This window comes from Sminthopsis crassicaudata, chromosome 6, assembly GCF_048593235.1.
Source record: "Sminthopsis crassicaudata isolate SCR6 chromosome 6, ASM4859323v1, whole genome shotgun sequence".
Lineage (NCBI taxonomy): Eukaryota > Metazoa > Chordata > Mammalia > Dasyuromorphia > Dasyuridae > Sminthopsis > Sminthopsis crassicaudata.
In genome coordinates, this window is record NC_133622.1 from 176,364,970 (window position 1) to 176,380,837 (window position 15,868).

Genomic DNA, 15,868 nt, shown 5'->3' on the forward strand with positions numbered 1-15,868 from the left:
AATTGGAAAAGATAAAAAAGTCTCAAGAAAATAGAATTTCTGAATTGGAAAAAGAAAATAATTCTCAAAAAAAAAAATTAGGGAAATGGAAAAAAATTCAATAGAGCAAAATAACTCATTTAAAAACGAAATTGGGCATTTACAAAAAGAACTAAAAACTGTGAAAGAAGAAAATAACTCCTTAAAAGTCAGGATGGAACAAATAGAAATGAATGATTCACAGAGAACCCAAGAATCAGTCAAACAAAACAAAAAAAATGAGAAGCTGGAGAACAACGTCAAATACTTACTGGGAAAATCTATAGACCTGGAAAATAGATCTAGGAGAGATAATCTGCGGATTATTGGACTTCCCGAAAACTATGACCAAAAAAAGAGCCTAGATTCTATTTTACAGGAAATTATCAAAGAGAACTGTCCAGAGATAATAGAAACAGAAGGGAAAGTAGATGTGGAAAGAATTCATCGAACTCCTTCTGAAATAGACCCTAAAAAAAGAACACCACGGAATATTGTGGCTAAGCTGCAGAATTACCACACAAAGGAGAAAATCCTGCAAGCAGCTAGAAAAAAACAATTTAAATACCAAGGTGCCACAATAAGGGTCACCCAAGATCTGGCTGCCTCCACATTAAAAGATAGAAGGGCCTGGAACCTAATATTCCGAAAGGCAAAAAATCAAGGACTGCAACCGAGAATGAACTACCCAGCTAAGTTTAGCATCTTTTTCCATGGAAGAAGATGGTCATTCAATGAAACAGAGGAATTCTATATGTTTCTAAGAAAAAAACCAGACTTAAACAAAAAATTTGATCTACATCCACAAGACTGAAGAGAAACAGAAAAAGGTACACAGAACCCTTGAGAACTGTAACTCTGTTGTGGGTATATAAAAAATACTCAAGGATAATTTGATTTTACTGATATAAAAGAAAAAAAGGGGGGTGTAGTAAAGGGAAGGAGGTCGGTTCAGAAAAAGGGGAAGGAATGATAAAAAGAGGGAAACTACATCCCAGGAAGAGACATAGAAAATACACCATATCTGAGGGAACTTAGTGAGGGGGAGAATCATTGTGTGAATCTTACTCTCATCAGAAGAGGCTCAAAGAGTAAATAATTAACATATTTGTTTTTCAGAGAATTTTCTCTCACCTCATTAAAAGGGGGGAGAGGAAAAGGGAAAAGGAAAAGGAGAATAAGTGAAGGGACTTGGAGGGAGGGGGGAGGGATCCAAAAAAAAAAAGAGGGAGGGTTGTGCGGCACAAGGGGGGTCTGTAAATTAAATATTGGGGAGGGGGATCAGGGGGGTCAAGGGAAAAAAGCATAAGCTGGGGATAATACGATGGCAGGAAATACAGAATTAGTAATTTTAACTGTAAATGTAAATGGGATGAACGATCCCATCAAACGGAGACGGATAGTAGATTGGATCAAAAAGCAGAACCCTACAATATGTTGCCTACAGGAAACACACTTAAAGCAGGGAGATACATACAGAGTAAAGGTAAAAGGTTGGAACAGAGCCTATTATGCTTCAGGTAAAGCCAAAAAAGCAGGGGTAGCTATCCTTATCTCAGATCAAGCAAAAGCAGAAGTAGATCTTGTTAAAAAAGATAAGGAAGGAAACTATATCCTGCTGAAAGGTAGCATAAATAATGAAGCCATATCAATACTAAACATATATGCACCAAGTGGTATAGCATCTAACTTTCTAAAGGAAAAGTTAGGAAAACTGCAAGAAGAAATAGACAGTAAAACTATAATAGTGGGAGATCTCAACCTTGCACTCTCAGATTTAGACAAATCAAACCACAAAACAAACAAGAAAGAAATTAAAAAAGTAAATAGAACATTAGAAAAACTAGGTATGATAGACCTTTGGAGAAAACTGAATGGCAATAGGAAGGAATATACTTTCTTCTCAGCAGTTCATGGATCCTATACAAAAATTGACCATATACTAGGACATAAAGATCTCAAAATTAAATGTAGGAAGGCAGAAATAATAAATGCCTTCTTCTCAGATCACAATGCAATAAAAGCTACATTCAGTAAAAAGTTAGGGGTAAATAGACCAAAAAGTAATTGGAAACTGAATAATCTCATCTTAAAGAATGACTGGGTGAAAGAGCAAATTATAGAAACAATTAATAATTTCACCCAAGATAATGATAATGATGAGACATCATATCAAAATCTTTGGGATGCAGCTAAAGCAGTAATAAGGGGAAATTTTATATCTTTAGAGGCTTATTTGAAGAAAATTGAGAAAGAGAAGATTAACGAATTGGGCTTACAACTTAAAAGACTAGAAAAAGACCAAATTGTAAACCCCCAACCAAAAATTAAACTCGAAATACAAAAATTAAAAGGAGAAATCAATAAAATTGAAAGTAAAAAAACTATTGAATTAATAAATAAAACCAAGAGTTGGTTTTATGAAAAAGCCAATAAAATAGATAAACCTTTGGTAAATTTGATCAAAAAAAAGAAAGAGGAAAATCAAATTGATAGTCTTACAAATGAAAAGGGGGATCTTTCCACCAATGAAGAGGAAATTAGAGAAATAATAAGGAGTTACTTTGCCCAACTTTATGCCAATAAATTTGATAACTTAAGTGAAATGGATGACTTCCTCCAAAAATATAGGCTCCCTAGATTAACAGAGGAGGAGATAAATTGCTTAAATAGTCCCATTTCAGAAAAAGAAATAGAACAAGCTATTAATCAACTCCCCAGGAAAAAATCCCCAGGGCCAGATGGATTCACATGTGAATTCTACCAAACATTTAAAGAACAATTAGCCCCAATGTTATATAAATTATTTGAAAAAATAGGGGATGAAGGAGTCCTACCAAATTCCTTTTATGACACAGACATGGTACTGATACCTAAACCTGGTAGATCGAAAACTGAGAAAGAAAATTATAGACCAATCTCCTTAATGAATATTGATGCTAAAATCTTAAATAAGATATTAGCAAAAAGACTTCAGAAAATTATCTCCAAGATAATACACTATGATCAAGTAGGATTTATTCCAGGAATGCAGGGCTGGTTTAATATTAGGAAAACTATTAATATAATTGACCATATTAATAATCAAATTAATAAGAACCATATGATCATCTCAATAGATGCAGAAAAAGCATTTGACAAAATCCAACATCCATTCCTACTAAAAACTCTTGAGAGTATAGGAATAAATGGATTATTCCTTAGAATAATCAGGAGTATATATTTAAGACCGTCAGTAAGCATAATATGCAATAGAAATAAACTGCAACCTTTCCCAGTAAGATCAGGAGTGAAACAAGATTGCCCACTATCACCATTACTATTCAATATAGTACTAGAAACGCTAGCCTCGGCAATAAGAGCCGAGAAAGAGATTCAAGGAATTAGAGTAGGAAATGAGGAAATTAAACTATCACTTTTTGCAGATGACATGATGGTATACTTAGAGAACCCCAAAGACTCTGCTAAAAAGCTACTAGAAATAATTCAAAATTTCAGCAAAGTGGCAGGATACAAAATAAATCCACATAAATCCTCGGCATTTTTATATATCACTAACAAAATGCAACAGCAAGAGATACAAAGAGAAATTCCATTCCAAACAAATGTTGAGAGTATAAAATATTTGGGAATCCATCTACCAAAGAAAAGTCAGGAATTATATGAGAAAAATTACAAAACACTTGCCACAAAAATAAAATCAGATTTAAATAATTGGAAAGACATTCAGTGCTCTTGGATAGGCCGAGCGAATATAATAAAGATGACAATACTCCCCAAACTAATCTATTTATTTAGTGCTATACCAATCAGACTCCCAAGAAACTATTTTAATGACCTAGAAAAAATAACAACAAAATTCATATGGAAGAATAAAAGGTCAAGAATTGCAAGGGAACTAATGAAAAAAAACTCAGAGGAAGGTGGTCTAAGTGTACCTGATCTAAAGCTATATTATATAGCAGCAGTCACCAAAACCATTTGGTATTGGCTAAGAAATAGACCGGTAGATCAGTGGAACAGATTAGATACAAAGGACAAAAAAGGGTACATCTATAGCAATCTAATCTTTGACAAACCCAAAGATTCCAACATTAGGGATAAAAATTCATTATTCGGAAAAAAACTGTTGGGAAAACTGGAAATTAGTATGGCAGAAATTAGATATGGATCCACACTTAACACCATATACCAAGATAAGATCAAAATGGGTCCATGATTTAGGCATAAAGAGGGAGATAATAAATAGATTAGAGGAACAGAGGATAATCTACCTCTCAGACTTGTGGAGGAGGAAAGAATTTATGACCAGAGGAGAACTAGAGATCATTATTGATCACAAAATAGAAGATTTTGATTACATCAAACTAAAAAGTTTCTGTACAAATAATACTAATACAAACAAGATTAGAAGGGAAGTAACAAATTGGGAAAATATTTTTAAAAACAAAGGTTCTGACAAAGGTCTCATTTCCAAAATATATAGAGAACTGACCATAATTTATAAGAAACCGAACCATTCTCCAATTGATAAATGGTCAAAGGATATGAACAGACAATTCTCAGAGGAAGAAATTGAAACTATATCCACTCACATGAAAGAGTGTTCCAAATCACTACTGATCAGAGAAATGCAAATTAAGACCACTCTGAGATACCACTACACACCTGTCAGATTGGCTAAGATGACAGGAACAAATAATGATAAATGTTGGAGGGGATGTGGGGAAATTGGGACACTGATACATTGCTGGTGGAGTTGTGAAAGAATCCAGCCATTCTGGAGAGCAATCTGGAATTATGCCCAAAAAGTTATCAAACTGTGCATACCCTTTGACCCAACAGCGCTACTACTGGGATTATATCCCAAAGAAATACTAAAGAGCGGAAAGAGACATATATGTGCCAAAATGTTTGTAGCAGCTCTTTTTGTTGTAGCTAGAAACTGGAAGATGAATGGATGTCCATCAGTTGGAGAATGGTTGGGTAAATTGTGGTATATGAAGGTTATGGAATATTATTGCTCTGTAAGAAATGACCAGCAGGAGGAATACAGAGAGGCCTGGAGAGACTTAGGTCCACTGATGCTGAGTGAAATGAGCAGAACCAGAAGATCACTGTATACTTCAACAACAATACTGTATGAGGATGTATTCTGATGGAAGTGGAAATCTTCAACATAAAGAAGATCCAACTCACTTCCAGTTGATCAATGATGGACAGAAATAACTATACTCAGAGAAGGAACACTGGGAAGCGAATGTAAATTGTTAGCACTAATATCTGTCTGCCCAGGTTGCATGTACCTTCGGATTCTAATGTTTATTGTGCAACAAGAAAATGATATTCACACACATGTATTGTACCTAGACTATATTGTAACACATGTAAAATGTATGGTATTGCCTGTCGTCGGGGGGAGGGAATAGAGGGAGGGGGGGCAATTTGGAAAAATGAATACAAGGGATAATATTATAAAATATATATATAATAATAATAAAAAAATATATAAATTAAAAAAAAAAAAAAAAAAAAAAAGAAAATAAGAGGAGCTAGTCTAGTCTTTTCCCTAGCATGCAATATAAGACAAAAATCTGGACTACCCTATTTTTATCATCTTCAATATGAAGATGTTGAAGCACTCCTTGAAGATCTGTGACAAAGTGAAAGGGGGATAGGCCAGAGAGTGAGGAGGCTTTCCAAAGATAAATGATGGAAAATTCTAAGGAAAAGCTGATAGTTCTAAAGCCAAAGAGAGGAAGAATGAGAAAAAAATCCTTTCTTAAAATCCAAAAGACTAAAAAATAATATAAAAAAGAAGAAAGAATGATTGAAACCTCAAAAAGAAACCAAACTCCTTTGGACAAATATGGTAATATGAAGGAAAATGAATCAATATTACTCAATAAAAGAGAGAATCTTGTGGATTCCACAGAGATCATGAAATATCTTCAGAATTATTCAAGATAAAATTAAACTTTAAAAAGAAGAAATTGGGTCAGACACAGGAAGTCTTAAAAAGATTTTTTTCTAAAACAATGCACAAATAGCAAAGAAAAAAATGGAATATTTGTTGGAGAATTTTTCCAAAGAAGTATAACTTGGAAGAGAAAATAACAGATGAGAACACAAAAATATTGAAGGGAGGGAAATTTTACAAAAGAGGAAACAATGGGTACTATTAAAAAAAAAGAAATGAATTTTATGTGATCAAAGAAATTAACTATTTTGAAGTTACAATGTACGTAGATAATTTAAGGATCATAGATATCTCAGAAGAACAGGTAGGAAAACCTTATGCCATAATGCAAGAAATAATACAAAAAATGAAATTATTCAGAACTTCTGAATAGTGACAAAAATCACGTTAGAAAATCCAGAAATTATTGCCAGAAAAGTCTTACACTTCAACTCCAAATTACATCGTAATTATATTTCTAAATTTCAATAGCAAACCACAAAATTTGAAAAGTGAAAGTTGTAAAATATGAAGAAAAAGCAATTCAAACAACACAAATCATACCACATTCCTAAGAAATCACTTGGAAAGAAAGGAATTTTTTTTTGTTTAGATCCAAGGAATTTGCAGCTAGAACTATTATATCCTGCAAAGCTGAGCCTAATTCCTGATACAGGAACATGAATTGTCAACATGAGAGAAATGTGAGCCTTTCTTGAGGGGAAAAACAGAGACCAGCATATTATGCAACATGCAAATACCTTAAGCAACAGGAACTCAAGAAAAGTAAATAAATACCATAAAAAGATTACCTAATGAAATGATTTCTTAGATGTTTGTAGATTATTGTTAAAAGAAGAGGGGTACTGCTATTTAGTGTAAAAGGAAAGAACAAAGAAGGATCATAAAAGAGTGGGGAAAGAACCAACCAGGCTAAAGATATAAGGGGAACTTCAAAAATCAAGGGGAATGGAGTAGTGATGTAAGGGACTTAAAACATTTTGTGGAAAGTAATAGTAGAATGGGAAATTGCTTGCATGAGGACAGATAATGTCCTTTGACAGAGTGGAGTAGATGTTCTCTACTAAGAATATAGCAAAGGAGGAGTAATTTCCTTAGTTTTCCAACAAATTTAAGAAAAGAATGAATGTGTACAAACATGGCAGGACCCCAATTAACAGCATCAAAAGGAAATAGAAAGCATTTTCATAGGAAAAAGATTTGTTATTGTTGTGGAAGTTATCCTTCATTTATCTGTGATCAGTTAGACCATCAATTAATCCAAGGTGAGATTATAACATTACAAAAGTAAGAATATATATATATATACATATACATATATATATATATATATATTTATAAATGATTTATAACTGAATCCATCTAAAAATTTAACCAATGAAAATTTTCAATAAGAAGGTCAAAAGAACTGAGAATACATTTAGTCTGTAAATGTGTGGTTTACTGACAGTTGGAGAGAGGTGGTTTTTAAATATAACATGGGATTAGAATACAAACTTACCTACAAAATTCTAGGAAGAAAAAGGATCAATGATTGTGAGTAGATGCAGCTTACAAATCAGTGGAGAATAGAACCAGTTTAAAGAAATCTTGGCCAAATAACTAAGCAAAGTCACATAAAGAGCATTCAAGGAAAATGGCAGAATGATAAATGAATACGAGACAAGAATTGGTGAGTGGAACCATCACACTTAGACCTTAATATTTCTCAGTCCTTGAGGTGCTTACAAAGGAGGTAGAAATGTACTCAGGAGAGCAAAAAAAGGGGGAAGAAAGGACCAGGTTTGGATTTGAAAGATCTATGATGGAGGAGATACAATGAAAAGAGCATTGAGGGACTGACATGTATATGAAGGATGTAAGACCAAAAATGTGGGGGAAATGAAAATTTTATTAATATTAAAGTGGCCAAGAGAATGTTACTTAATAACAGCTTTTATGCTTACTCCACAATCTATAGAAAATTTCTATGAGAGCACTGACACATGAATGGAAACATCTTCAATGAAAGGATTATTAGAAAAGGAACAAGAAGGCTTTCACAAGCAATAATCAATAAAGGACTGCATCTTTACTATCTTACAATTAACTAAAAGACATAGAGAATATAAAATCCTATTGTGCTTATTGTTTAAAGATTACAAAAAGGCATTTGATTTCATAGAATAAGGCATCATCTTATAGGCTCTTTTACATTCATACATTCAATGATGCTTGGATAATAAAAATACATTAAAAAAGGCAAAAAAGACCCCAGCAATGTCTGATCATTCATGTCATAGAAGGTAACTGGCTCAGAATCCAGGCGAAGTGGGATTCCTAATTAATGTTGAGGTTCTTCTGACAGTCTTTTGGATGTTACTGTTTTTTCATTGCACTATTCCCCAAATCACTGCAGATCCTCCTGGGAGAAGAGAGAAGGAGTTTATCTGAAGAATGTAAGTTAAAGGCTATCCTACTCTTGAGATAAAAAAAAATAGCTTCCTTCCTAAACTCCATAAAACCATACTCCTAGACTTGACTTTTTTGATGAGTAATTTTTGTACAAAATCCTTCTTGAGGAATGGAGGAGAGATTGGCCAGCCTGGGAAATCTTAAACCTATTTGCCCTTTCCTTCAGCTAGCTACTCATTGTGCTGGGACACTCTTACTCCTATTTTCCACAGGGATGAGCCAGACTTCATATCATATCCATCCTTGCCATCCCTAAGTTATACCTATAGTGCCAAGATCATAGAACAGCTACCACAAAGTTCCAGTGGAATAATGTTTGTAAGGTGTTTAAAAATGTTGGCAGGCTTCTCAGCCTCTCTGAGCCCTCCTTTACTAAACTGTAAAATTAAGGAATGATCTCAGACATTTAACACTTACTGACTTGCTTCATTCTCTCTCCATCTTCTCCAGCAATTCTCCTGAACAATCAGTAAGTATTAGGACACTCAGGCCAAGGCCCTGTCAGACACTTCAGCAACATCTCTGTGACCTCAGACACTTCATCCTTATCAGAGACTAGTGGATAATCCATTCTCTTCACTTTTCTCTCCTGCCAAGTGACCCAAGTCTGCCTGATGAGATTCCAGGGTCTAGGCATAAGGCATCCCACCAGCAATGTGTCCCTAAATGTTTTCAACATAGGTCAAAGCAGCCAAAACATTAAGAAAAAGCAACAGATGCACTGTATCCACACATTAGGTAGCCAAACAGAGGATTGAACATAGATCTTTGCAGTCAGATCTCTTTCACTGTAGGAGAATGGCTGAATAAGTTGTGGTATATGAATGTTATGGAATATTATTGTTCTGTAAGAAATGACCAGCAGGATGATTTCAGAAAGACCTGGCGAGTCTTACATGAACTGATGCTAAATGAAATGAGCAGAACCAGGAGGCCATTGTTCATGTCAACAGCAATACTATGGGATGATCAATTCTGATGGACGTGGCTTTCTTCAACAATGAGATGAACCAAATCAGTTCCAATTGCTCAGTAATGAATAGAACCAGCTACACCCAGAGATAGGACTGTAGGAAATGAGTGTGAACCACAACTTAGCATTTCCATTCCTTCTGTTATTGTCTGCTTGCATTTTTGTTTTCCTTCTCAGGTTATTTTAACCTCATTTCTAAATCTGATTTTTCTTGTGCAGCAAGATAACTGTATAAATATGTATACATATATTATATTTATCATATACTTTAAAATATTTAACATGCATTGGACTACCTGCCATCTAGGGGAGGGGATGGGGGGAAGGAAGGGAAAAATTGGAACAGGAGATTTTGCAAAGGTCAATGCTGAAAAATTACCCATGCATATATCCTGTAAATAAAAAGCTATAATAAAAATAACATAGGTATTGCCAGGTTTATAAAACATTTTACATATATTATCTCATTTGATCTTCATAACTACCCTGAGATGTAGGTGCCATTATTATCTCCATTTAACACATGAAGGAATTAAGGCAAATGAAGGCTAAGTGCTTCAGCCTGAGTCACACAGCTAATAAACATCTGAGGAAGGATTTGAACTTGAGGCTTGCTGACTCTAAGTCCAACTGGGCTTGGAATCAGGAAGACTCATCTTCAAGAGTTCAAAACCTAACCTACTTGTGTGACCCTGGGCAAGTCATTCAACCTCATTTGCCTCAGTTTCTTCATATGTAAAATGAACTGGAGAAGGAAATGGCAAACTTCTCTAGTACCTTTGCCAAGAAAAGTCTGAATGGGGCATGAAGAGTTAGACATGACTGAAGTGAATGAACAACAATCACAATAGAGGATAGTCAGAGAAGATAAGGGATCTGGAGGTAGAGCTCAGGAAAATTACCCAATTTCCATTTTAAAAATATTTATTTAATATTGTCCCCAGTTACATTAAATTTTTTTTTACATTTGTTTTTAAAACTTTTGAATTCCAGATTCTTTCCCTTATCCCTACTCCCAGACCCCATTAAGAAACCAAATATAAAATTATGCAAAACATTTCCATAAAAGTTATGTTGTGAAAGAAAACAAAGATCTCTCACTCTATTAAAAAAAAACCCTAAAAAATAAAGTTAAAAAGAGAAACAGACAGACCAAGAGACAGAAAGAGAAAGAAAAGAGAGATGGAAAAGGAGAAGGAGAGGGAGAATGAGAATGCTTTAATCTGTATTCAGACACAATCAGTTTCTTCTCTGGGTATGGATAGGAATTTTCATTTGCTATTTCAGAGTAGACATGGATGATTGTACTGATGAGAATAGCAAAGTCATTTACAGCTGGCCATCCCAGAATATTGCTATTACTTTATGTACAGTACACTTTGCTTAAGTTCACGAAGGACTTTCCAGGTTTGTTTTTTTCCAAGAGCATCCTGCTCATCATTTTTCCTAATAATCACATACCACAATTTATTTAGCCATAATTATGCGATTTCTTTAGGGCAGTTGCTTAATGTTTCTGTCTTAGTTCATAACAGATCATTAGACTAAATGAACTCCATAGTACCTTCTTTTTCTAGAAGTTACAAGATCATACATAGATTCAGAACTGAAAGGAATCTCAGAAAAACCCGAGTTTAAATACAATCTGAGACACTTACTAGCTATATAGCTTAACTTTTGTTTGCCTCTCTTTTCTCACCTATCAAATGGGGATAATATCAACCCCTACCTTATAGGGTTGTTGTGAAGATCAAATGGGATAATGTGTGCATAATGCCTGGCACACAGTAGATATTTAATAAATGCTTGTTCTCTCTCCCCTTCCCCTCATAAACCATTACCTTGCAGTGACACATAATTATACGTTATAATTTATATATAATTATATAAATATAACCAACTATAACCCTTAGAGATCATAAAATCCAATCCTTTCATTTCACATATGAGAAAACTGAGGGGAACAAGAGATTTAGGATTATAGATATTGAACCAGGAAGAACCTTATTTAGAAGGCACTGAATCTAACCCCCTCATTTTTTTAAAGTAAGGAAACTGAGGCCCAGAGAGATCATAATCATCATGTATTTGGAAGTGGAAGGGCACTTGGAGGTCACTGAATCTAACTCCTCATTTTACAGATTAGGAAACTAAGGCCCAGAAGAATTAAGTGATTTGTCTGGGCTACCCAACTAATAGTATCTGAAGTTTAATTTGAGCCCAAGTGTTATTGACTCTAAATCCAGGTTTCTATCTATGACATTTTGGTTTTCTCCTGCTCTTTTGGGCTGGTTTGATGTTGCCAACTGAAGGCCCTCTTCCTCATCACTTTTCCTTTTGAATTCTCTCCCCCGTACTTGCCTCAATTTGGCCAAAGTGGAACTGCATTTTCTCCAGAAAGACACAGAAACTAGAAATGTATTCTAGGGGAAAAAAGGATTGGAATCTCTCTAACTCTTTCTTCAATCATGGCTCCTAATGGAAGCTGGGTCCTTATGATGCCTCTCTGATTGAATGACACTCCTCCCCAACTGTGCCAAATTCCACCACTCTCTGTATCCATGGTTGGTGGGGTTGGGCTGTTTATTTACAGGGTGAACTATCTCTTACACTGCTAAACAGAGCCTCCTCTAAAACTTCTGAGATCAAGAGCGTGTGGTCATTCAGACTCACTCAGCTAGATATGTCCTGCCAGGTGGAAGTTCTTGACTTCACTCTCAGAACTCTCATACATATTTCATTGTCATGCTGGCTTGACATTTCTGGCAGGATCAGCTAAGCCTTCAAGTGGGATCTACAGAATGCACGCTGTTTCATACTTAGCTGAAACATCTTTTTTCGTAACCAGTGGACAGCTAGAGAACACATGCTTTGGTATTTTGTATATAGCAGAACTGGATTTGGATCCCAAGTCATTCTGATGAGGTTTGGTGCAGGGCAGAGAGTTGTGGGAACCCCCTTCTGGTTGGTGCAGGTCCTTCTTAAATGAATTTATGAACCTCAAAAGTTAAACTGGCAAAAGAAGTTTATTATTAGAACTGAGAAATCAGCTTTTGCAGGCTGACTTCCTTAGTAGCCAAGTCCCCACAGAGAAGTAAAGATCTAATAGAGAAATCCCAACAGAGAGGTAAATAAAGTCCTGTTAGTGAAATAGGTGAGAGAGATAAAGGAGGGAATAATGCTAAAAAGAGAATGTCTTTTCAGTGGATAGAGGCTCACAGCTATGCCAAGGAGAGAGAGGTTCCTTGACATGATTCCTGCTTTTGGTCCTCTGTAAAGGATTGAGCTGAAGGAAGCTTGTTATATAGGTAGCTCTTGGTGGGGACTGGGAGCAGTTTTCAGTTGAAAGCAGAATAGAGAATCTTCAAATTGAGTGTCCCTGGACTAATCTCCAACTCAATAGAGTTAGATAGAAATCTAGATCTCCAGCTCAGGCTAAGTAAGAGTGGTCCTGGACTCAACTAATCCCACCCAGATAACAGAATGAAACCACTTTATCTTGATTCCCTGGGGCGGGTCTCTCAGGGGAGAACTTCTCTGAGGGAGTTTCCCAAGCTTTCCCACCAAAGTCGGAGTGAGAGTTTTGGGGCTCCCCTCATCAATTCCTTTGCTGCTATCATTAAGGTTCTCTGTCCCACCCCCTTTTCTTTGTGTGAGGAATCAAGCCCAAAGGAGTAGGAAAATAAAAGTTGTTTTATGTAGATTTGAGGAGACCTATATAGGAGATAATTCCAGAAACCAGTCCCATTTAGTAGACTGAATTTTATTTCATTCATTTAACAAATATTTTAAAATACATATTATATGCCAGATACTATGCTGAATATATATAATATATATAATAATAATATAATATACATATATATATAAATGTGTGTATGTACATATATATGTATATATATACATGTATACATACATATACATACTTACATACAATCTATTTCCTTGAGAAACTTACATTCATTCAATTGGATGTGAATGTGGATGTGAGGGATAATTTCGAAAAAGAAAACATAATTAAGACAAAATATAGACAAAGTAAATATGGAATAATTTCAAGATGAAGGTACTAGCAACTTGAATGATCAGAATAGGACTGTATAGGAATTTGTACTAGAGCTGGTAGATTTGATAGAGATTTGATAGAAACTAGGGATTCCACAGAGGTGAGAAGAGAGATCATTACAGTCTCATGGGACAACTAAGGAAAAGGCATGGATACTGAAGATATATATCTATATATATCTAGACATATATAGATATAGATTATATATATATCTATATATATATCTATATATAGATATATATAGATATATATATGAAGCAGCAAACAGGCTAGTCTGGCTGAAAGATAGAGAACATGAAGCAGAATATTATGAATTAAGTATAGACTGGAAAGGTAAAATCAGACTGTAAAGGACTTCAAATGCTAAACAAAGGAGATATTTGAATTGGGGTAGGATATCATCAGTCCTATGCTTTAAGACTATCTATGTGTCTATTGTGTGTAGAGGGTCATGGAATGGAGAGAATAGAAAAAGAAATAAAAACCAGGTTTTTAAAAATAAGAATCTACTGTGTGCACAGCACTGCTCTGGATGTTGGAGAAGATACAAAGTTTTATTTATGTAAGACATAGTCATTTCTCCCATGGAGCTTTCTGTGTAGGAATGGAAAAGAAACATCCATGGGTCATAATACTATAATATTTTAGATCTGGATATTGTTAATCTTTTGGTTAAAATGTTCTCAATCTGGGGTCAGTCCACACATCCTCAAGGAGTCCATGGATAAATGACTTTCTTCTTCTTTTTTTTTTTCTTTTTTAGAGGAAATTGGGGTTAAGTGACTTGCTCAGGTTCACATAGTTAGTGTCAAGTGCTGATGCTGCATTTGAACTCAGCTCCTCTTGATACTAGGGCTGGTACTCTATCCACTGCAATTTAAGGATTCTGTTAACTTGAATGAGAAAAAACCAATTACATTATTATTTGGTTTCTTTTGTAATCCTATGGAATTTATTTTATACATTTAAATCCTGAGAATAGGATAATAGGTTTTACTAGGTTATCAGAGAGGTCAAGGACACCCAATGGTTAACCTCTGATCCAGAACAACCCATATTGCAAACCAATATTCCAACTTGAGCACCTCTTACAGATAGTCATTTAGCCTTTGAGATATGCCTAATAAATCCAATTAGTACAGGACAAAATGCAAGGGAAGAAGATGGAGAAAATAATTATTAACTGAGAGTATGGACTCAGGTTTGAGAGGTGAAACACCATAAGATATATTTGGAGAATCGAGAATAGACCAATCTCGTTGGAGCCCAGTGGTGATGGAGATGAAGTTATATAAAATAAAGCAGGGAAGAAAAGGTAGAACTAGATTACCAGAGGACCTTAAATGTTATAGGAATATGAACTTGACTCAGGAGGCAATAGTGAGCTATAGCAGGTTTGTGAACAGTGAAATGACATGGTGAGGTGTTGATATATTCTGTTTCGGAAAAAGGGAACTCTGTGTTCTACATTAAAAGGAAGAAACATTCTTTCCTATAGACAGCTGGAGAGACTACATAGTTTATGAGGAACTGGCCAGTCCTTCCAGCTCCTGGCTCCTGCAGGTATCTATTTATATTTACTTTTCTTTGCCAAGTCACCTGACTTTCCAAGTGTTGTTAACTCGTTTTTCTGGCCAAAAGCCATGCAGCTGGCTTAATGAGCAGGGCTCTGTGCCTGCCACCCTGTGCCCTTTGTTTTACATTGACTATATAAAGCACTGAGGGCTGACTAATTACTGCACTCCACTATTTCTTCTCTGGGATTGGAGGAGGCAAGGATCTGTTTGTCCTGCATTTCCTTGTCCCACTGTGCCCCTCTGCTGTTTGTTTCTGGAGGTATACCAGCCCTTGAGAGCCTTAATTGTTAGTTGAACAGGGACTCACCTCCTGGATGTGCAATATGGGATTTGTTATTGTGAAGAATAAACCACTTAGGGAGAATTGCATGTTTGGGAAGCCTGTTAGCTAGGAAGAAGCCTGCACTCCTGGTCCATGCAAACTGGCTCAATCTGGTTCTTGTGATCTTGGACAAAACTTTCTGCCCCTTAGGGTCTCTGTGTCCTCATCACAAATAGGCTGTTTGCACCAGGGCTTTTAAAACATTAGGATTCTATGCCATATTTCTGAATCTAAAATTGCTCAAGGAAGCAAACCATATTTGAAATGGGAGTTCTAATTCTTTCCCAGAGAATTGTGACTCCAAATCAAGACATTTCTACAGTTAGCCAATCAACCAATAAACATGGGAGTTATTAGTTCCCATGTACAGAGCCTCATGTTAGGTGAAGGCAATGAGAAAGAGAGATTAAACAAGGTGATATGTCTTTGCCCATACTGGTTATGTGATTTTTGTTTTTCTCTTTCTTTATTCCAGTGG